The sequence below is a fragment of the Gorilla gorilla genome, chromosome 15 (genome assembly GCF_029281585.2).
Source record: "Gorilla gorilla gorilla isolate KB3781 chromosome 15, NHGRI_mGorGor1-v2.1_pri, whole genome shotgun sequence".
Taxonomy (NCBI): domain Eukaryota; kingdom Metazoa; phylum Chordata; class Mammalia; order Primates; family Hominidae; genus Gorilla; species Gorilla gorilla.
The window spans coordinates 32,886,141-32,893,595 of NC_073239.2; the positions used below are offsets into that span (position 1 = coordinate 32,886,141).

The 7,455-nt window shown below is 42.6% G+C and overlaps 1 pseudogene; it reads right to left on the minus strand.

Moving 5' to 3' along the window:
- Positions 1–562: 562 nt before the first annotated feature.
- LOC101144302 (bromodomain-containing protein 7-like) lies at positions 563–2,642 on the minus strand (annotated as a pseudogene).
- Between the last annotated feature and the right edge of the window lie 4,813 nt (positions 2,643–7,455).

Consider the following 7,455-nt stretch of genomic DNA (forward strand, 5'->3'; position numbering starts at 1 on the left):
AAGCTAGTTTGAAATTTTGCCCCATGAAAATAACCTACTTTTTTTTGCCCGGAAACTTGCAGAATTATCTTTCCCCTTACAGCTTTAAATTTTTATGAAACTATGTTATGGTGTTGCTTTTTGCTCTTGATTTTTGTGTGGGACTTTGGTAGTACTCTCTGTAATAGTTTTTTTTTTTTTTTCAAAAATAATGTTTTCTCTGAGAATTGGTTTTGATCCTTTTGTCTGTTTTTCCACTTTTAGAAACTCCTCTTATTTGGAAATTGGATCTCCAAATTTAACAACTTCTCTTGAATTATTTTCTTGTTTTTAAAATTTCTTTTCCATATTGAATATTGTAATTATGGATAAAGAGGAGAGGGAGGGCGAACATATCTTTTTTTGAGTCCCAGGTCCAGCTTTATTACCCAATACAAGTCAAAACTCTGGAACATTAAAATTCATTATTCCAAAGTTTAACTAAAAACATAATTTACAAATATTTAATATCTTCTGAAAAGCATTTCCAAGTTAAGAATGAAAAAAGATGTGTACACAATATATAATCAAATACCGGTTGGCTTCAAATCCCATCGAATCCACACTCAGCAACATCAATCTTTTTAGGTTCTTCAAAATCTTCTGTTAAATCTATGAAGTTGTTTTCTACAATAAGGCAAATAATGGAAACCCTATTGCTTTTTGAACTCCATACATGCTTACAATATCACGTGGAGTTACATGCTGTGCACATTTTTTAAGATTATTGGTCACTTGTTCAGAAAGACGCATTTCTCCATATGAGGGACCCAAGAGACAGATCATATTGGGAGGGTGTCTGATGCTCAAAAGCTCATTCTGGGCTTCCTGGAGCTCCTTGAACAATTTGGTGGTCTTGTCAAGTTTCTTTTGAACATGACAGCTTTTTCAGAGTTCAAAACTTCAACTGGAGTGCCAAAGTTTGTTACTGCTTTCAGTGCTATGAGCCTGTCCTGAGTATTGGAGTCCAAACGCACTGCTGGCTCTATTTCTGTAATCTCCATTTCATTTGCTGTGACAAGTATCCTAGTACGACCTTCATCTTCAGGCGATGACATCTCCAGCTCTTGTAGGGTCCTGGAATATTCTCCTCTTGTTAAAACATTCAGTAAACTATATGACATAACATATGGATGATCTTGGCATGTGGCCAAAACCTTAGGGATGCTGAAAGCACCTGGAAGATTAGCCTTCCCCATAGTTTGAATAGGTTAAATCAGAATCCTCCTTGCTGACATTTGCAAATGTGGAGTCATAATATGGTGCACAAGAACTGTAGGGTTCATAGTTCAAATACAACACGAGAGTTACTTTGTTTCATTTATCCTCTTTGAACCCCTGCAAAGTATTCACTCCTGACAGAAGTCTTCCAGTTGTCATTCCCAGTCTCACAGGGCAATTGCCTGACTCTTACAATGGGACCCACAGGATGGGGAAGTCCCAAGGTGGTTGTTCCATCTGGTTTTCTTCTTTCAAATTTGCACTATTAACAAGCCACCTGGTCAGCTTTCCTCAGATTCCTTAATGATGCAGTTCAACCTGGTTCTGCTCTCTCTCTGAATTATTGCTTTTAAACTCATTTTCAGGCATAACTTTGTCTTTCTATTGTCTTTGCTGGGACTTTTGAAGGCTTGTGCTTCAGCATCTCCAGCTTTCTTGGCCAGCAGCTTCTGTCCACCCCACTCTGCGAGTGTCTGTTCTCTTTCTGCTTTCAAGTTTTTTTTTGTTGTTGTTCTTGTTTTTTGTTGTTTTTTGTTTTTTGTTTTTGTTTTTGTTTTTGTTTTTTTGCAAGTCTGCCATAAAGTCTATGCCCTGCTTCAGAATTCAGGCTCTGAATTCTTTGCTGGCTAAGAATGTTCATCCCTGAGTGCAGTAACTTTTTGGCAGCTTTATAATAAATGGCCTCTGGTTTGTTGTAAAGCATGGCATTAGTACACATTAGTTTGAAGTTATCCTTTAGTTCTTCTGTGTGCTGGTAGTCATTGTTGTTGATCTTTTCTTTCATGGTATTAAAATCCATTGGGTGTTTAATGATCATGAAGCAGCCAGGAGCAATAAAATCAGTCACAGGAAATGAAAAGAAAGCTCTTGGGTCTTTTCTCTGCAATTGTCTCATCAGTTGACTCAAAGCGTCTTGAAGAGGTGTCTGTTCAGCTTCTTGCTTGGCGGAAGAGCTTGTGAGAGGCTTCTCGGCAGGCAGGTCTAATCTCACAGGGAAGTGACACTGGAGCCCTTCCTATGCCTCCTCTCCACACTGCCTGGAGCTCACTTTCTTTCATCCTCCTTTACTCCTCTCTGTTTTCTCCCCTTTCTTTCCCCCAGAACCTGCCTCGGTGCCAGTTGATATTCATTAAAATAAGCCCGAGTTTATTTTTTAAGAAGCCCAAGCCTTTGGAGACCTGGGTGACTTGGTTCCCTCCTGCTTTGAGGACCAGCTTCAAGGGCTTCCCTACATACTCCTCGTACAGGTGCTTGTCTGACCTGGACTTTTTGCCATGTTCCACTAGGTCCCAGTGCCCGACCCCCTTGCCAGGTCCTGGCCCTGCAACACTGCTTTCCGGGCCAGGCGAGCAGATAGCTGCAGCAGGGCCTGAGAGACCCCAGGCCATCAGGCAGTGAGGCATGCTGGAGATTGCTTTAAATATAAAGAAGCCACACAGAACAACAATTATCTAACAGGGAGGCCTTATTTTAATGAATATCAATTGGTATTTGTTTGGCTGAATCTGAAATGACGTGATAGCTGGACTATTTTATTCTTTATACAAGCAGAGCAAAGAATTTAGAGATTCTTCCTTTTGGTAAAGGTTGTGAGCGGTATTGCTAAATGTAAAGTAGGTGGAATATGTAATAGATCTCACTTCTCTTCAGTCTTTGAGAAATTCTTCATATAACCTGTAGAATAGGTCAGATGCAATAAGACAAGAGTTGGCGAGTTCTTGACATGAGGAGAGCACCCAAATAGGACTCTGGAAGTTTGGTTGTGTGTGTGAGATCAACTATGCAAAGAACATGGCACACACAGGTGTGCATCAGGCATGGTTTACAACTGGCCTTTCCGGGAAGAGGGAGGAGCTCATCACTGGGGATTATCTTGGTCATTTTCAGGACCAGGGATTCCCTGGGGCAAGGGATTGTGACCTAGGATATCTGATGGGAAGAAGGATCTTATCTACCTGCTTGGGGTTTAGGTGAAGCCCTAGATTTAGATCCTGGACCAGTGATCTCTGTTGAACCTAGGGCTGGGAACCCACAGAGATCCAGGCTGATGGACTGGGCCAATCTGCGGGGAAGAAGGGTGGCTGGAGGACTGGCCACATGCTCCCAGGACTGGCAGCGGTGGGAATGTGAGAAGTAACACGTGAGTGGTTGAGGCTGGGCCTGGTAAGGTGAGTTAGGACTGAGATTATTGATACAGTCCTTGCCTTAGAGGGGACTGACACAGAAACCAGGGTAGGACTAAGACTTGGTGGTATATTAGTGGCCCCAGCCAGTGGAATGGGGTAATAGAAGCCTTTGGGAGCATAACAACCATTCTTATGAGTGTGGAAGGACTTATCCTTCTTTTTCCCTATTTTATCTCTCTATCAGAGTTGTTTGACAGATCCCTGGGGAAATTATATGTCTTTTCTACAGACTTCAGAACTGACCTCTCTTCTATGACGCACCAGCAGATGAGAGCTATGAAACCAGATGCCATATTTATTGTAGGGATCTTCTTGAGGACATTGTCAATGACATATCTCTTTCCATTTGTTAGAATCGTATAATAAATTCTTTCAAAGAAAAGTGTGACATCAGAGGAATTACCAGCCCCTTATGGCCTCATTTACCTTGCATTGACTGATGCTCCCAACACATAAATCTGCCCATTCTTTGCAAATTTCAAATTCAGCCAAGTTACTCTTTTTTGTTTGTTTTTGTTTTAGGGTTTTTTTTTGGGTTTTTTTTGAGATGGAGTCACACTATATCACCCAGGCTGGAGTGCAGTGGTGTGATCTCAGCTCACTGCAACCTCTGCCTCCTAGGTTCAAGCGATCCTCCCACCTCAGCCTCGCAAGTAGCTGGGATTACAGGCTTGCTAATCCCAGCTAATTTTTGTATTTTTCGTAGAGACAGGGTTTCACCATGTTGGCCAGGCTTGTCTGGAACTCCTGACCTCAAGTGATCCACCCGCCTTGGCCTTCCAACGTGCTGGGATTACAGGCATGAGCCACTGCCCTCAGCCTTAGTTCCTCTTTCTTATGTGAGATCCTCTCATTTGAAGCACAGAAAAAGTAGATATAATTAGAATCTAGTTAATTATGTAACTTTGCATTGCCAGTTCCCACATACTCCCTATGGGCATTATCTTCAAAGGTGTTGCTACATTTCTACTCCTTCAAAATACTTTGAACATAAAGTAACTGCAATTATTTTAGTCAAGGAAAACTGTTTGCTAAGTTCACCTCCACATACTTATAATTCTAAGGTCCTCACTTACTATTAAATTATTCAAATTTATTCACTTTTTAAATAGGCTTCCACCTTCCAAAGAGGCTTTTATATGTTCCATTGTTACTTTTCTGGTGTTTCCCACACCTGCTACGTAACTGATTTGATGAGAAAAATTATTTTGACATCCTATCCTTAATAAGAACAATTGAATTTTCTCCTAACCATAAAAAGTGGGCCTTTGTCATTTGTGTCTTCCCCTGTACACTCATTGCACTTTCTTCTCTAGACCTGTGGTTAAAGTTTGAAATTAAGGGTACATGAGAGAAGAAGACTGCATATTGGAAACCCTTTTACCACATCGATATAGGAAACACGGGCTTGCTACACTCGGTCCAGAGGACTCAGACACCATCGAGTGTCACCAGTGTTGACCTAAGCGAACTGCTCTGGAACCAGGAAAGTTCAGGATGGTTTCATTTTAGAAACAAAACCAAAAGCAAAACTTTAAGCCTTTCAGGGGTATCACTGGCATCTGTGGGGGTACTTGCTCACCACCCCTCAGGAACTCTGCGGTAGTGCTTTAAGATAATCTTTTCAAGTGGCTATGTCATGTAAGTCTGAGTTTCTCTTAATCTACAGCTAATATTACCTGAGGGAACACAGGTCTTTCAGAGAGAGGGAGAGAGTGAGAGAAGCTGGGAGGTGGGGGAAGGAGTGAATCAGGAGGAGACCAAGCTCAGCCAGCTTCAATTTGCTTCTGTTTTCAAGGTGTCAGCCACCACCATCTTCAATACCAGCAAATGGAAGAGACAGTGTAGCAAATATATGCCCAAATGCAAGCCAAATGTTATCCCAAAATGCTAATCAGAATTCAATTACTTCTTGTAATTCAGTGTCCCAAGGTGTAGTCTGAGATTAGACTGCTAATGAAGAGATTAGACTTTTTTTTTTCAAGTTTAGCATAATGCTGCCTCCTTACATTTTTAAAATTATTATTGTACTTTAAGTTCTGGGATACATGTGCAGAATTTGCAGGTTTGTTACATAGGTATAAACGTGCCACAGTGGTTTGCTGCACCCATCAACCCGTAATCTAAATCCCTTCCCTAGCTCCCCTAGCTCCCCACTCCCCAACAGGCCCCAATGTGTGATGTTCCCCTCCCTGTGTCCATGTGATCTCATTGTTCAACTCCCACTTATGAGTGAGAACATGTGGTGTTTGGTTTTCTGTTCTCGTGTTAGTTTGCTGAGAATGGTGGTTTCCAGCATCATTCATGTCCCTGCAAAGGACATGAACTCATTCTTTTTTATGGCTGCATAATATTCCATGGTGTATAGGTACCATGTTTTCTTTATCCAGTCTATCATTGATGGGCATTTGGGTTGGTTCCAAGTCTTTGCTATTGTGAATAGTGCTGCAATAAACATACATGTGCATGTGTCTTTATAGTAGAATGATTTATAATCCTTGAAGTTGTTTCCATTTCCACATCTGCCCCCAAGTCATCTTTCCATGCTCAAATCCTACAGAGGGCACAAGCAACTCCTCAAGTTCTGACTGGTTTCAAAGTATTTAATGAGTGCAATGTCCTACTGTACAGATAAATTACAATATATATTTTTAAATATATTATTATTTGAGGCACATATGTGCCTCTTTCTAGTCAGGAAAGGGTGGTCTGGGGCAGGTCAAGGGAAAGGAATGAACTAGTCAGGAAAAGTCTATGGATGGAATCAGCACTGGTGGCTGCCAATTCCTCCAAATCCTACCCACACCAGCACTCACTTGAGTATTTATTGTAAAATTCCTAACAGAACTGTCAGAAACTGAGTTGTGCCAAATTGTACATACTGCTTAGGCACAAGTGGGATATTTTGTTTTAAAATACTCATAATAGAGTTCCAAGAAGGCCAAATAGGAACAGCTCCAGTCTACAGCTCCCAGCATGAGCGATGCAGAAGATGGGTGATTTCTGCATTTCCAACTAAGGTACTGGGTTCATCTTACTGCAGTTTCTTGGACAGTGGGTGCAGCCCATGGAGTGTGAGCTGAAGCAGGGTGAGGCATCGCCTCACCCGGGAAGTGGAAGGGGTTGGGGAATTCCCTTTTCCTAGCCAAGGGAAGCTGTGACAGATGGTACCTGGAAAATCGGGACACTCCCACCCTAATACTGCACTTTTCCAATGGTCTTAGCAAATGGCACACCAAGAGATTATATCCACACCCAGCTCAGAGAGTCCCATGCCCACGGAGCCTTGCTCGCTGCAGGAACAACAATCTGAGATCAAACTGCAAAGTGGCAGCAAGGCTAGGGGAGGGGTGTCTGCCATTGCTGAGGCTTGAGTAGGTAAACAAAGCAGCCAGGAAGCTCGAAATGGGTGGAGCCAGTTCGAGCTCCTTGAGGCCTACCTGCCTCTGTAGACTCCACCTCTGGAGGCAGGGCATAGCTGAACAAAAGGCAGCAGAAACTTCTGCAGGCTTAAACATCCCTGTCTGACAGCTTTGAAGAGAGTAGTGGTTCTCCCAGCACGGAGTTTGAGATCTGAGAACGGACAGACTGCCTCCTCAAGTGGATCCCTGAACCCCCAGTAGCCTAACTGGGAGACACCTCCCAGTAGGGGCCAAGTGACACCTCATACGGCTGGGTGCCCCACTGAGACAAAGCTTCCAAAGGAATAATCAGAGAGCAGCATTTGCTGTTCTGCAATATTTGGTGTTGTGCAGCCTCCACTGGTGATACCCAGGCAAACAGGGTCTAGAGTGGACCTCCAGCAAACTCCAACAGAACTGCAGCCGAGGGTCCTGACTGTTAGAAGGAAAACTGACAAACAGAAAGCACATCCATACCAAAACCCCATCTGTATGTCACCATCATCAAAGACCAAAGCTAGATAAAAACACAAAGATGGGGAGAAATCAGAGCAGAAAAGCTGAAAATTCTAAAAATCAGGGCACCTCTTCTTCTCCAAAGGATTGCAGCTCCTCTCCAGCAATGGAAC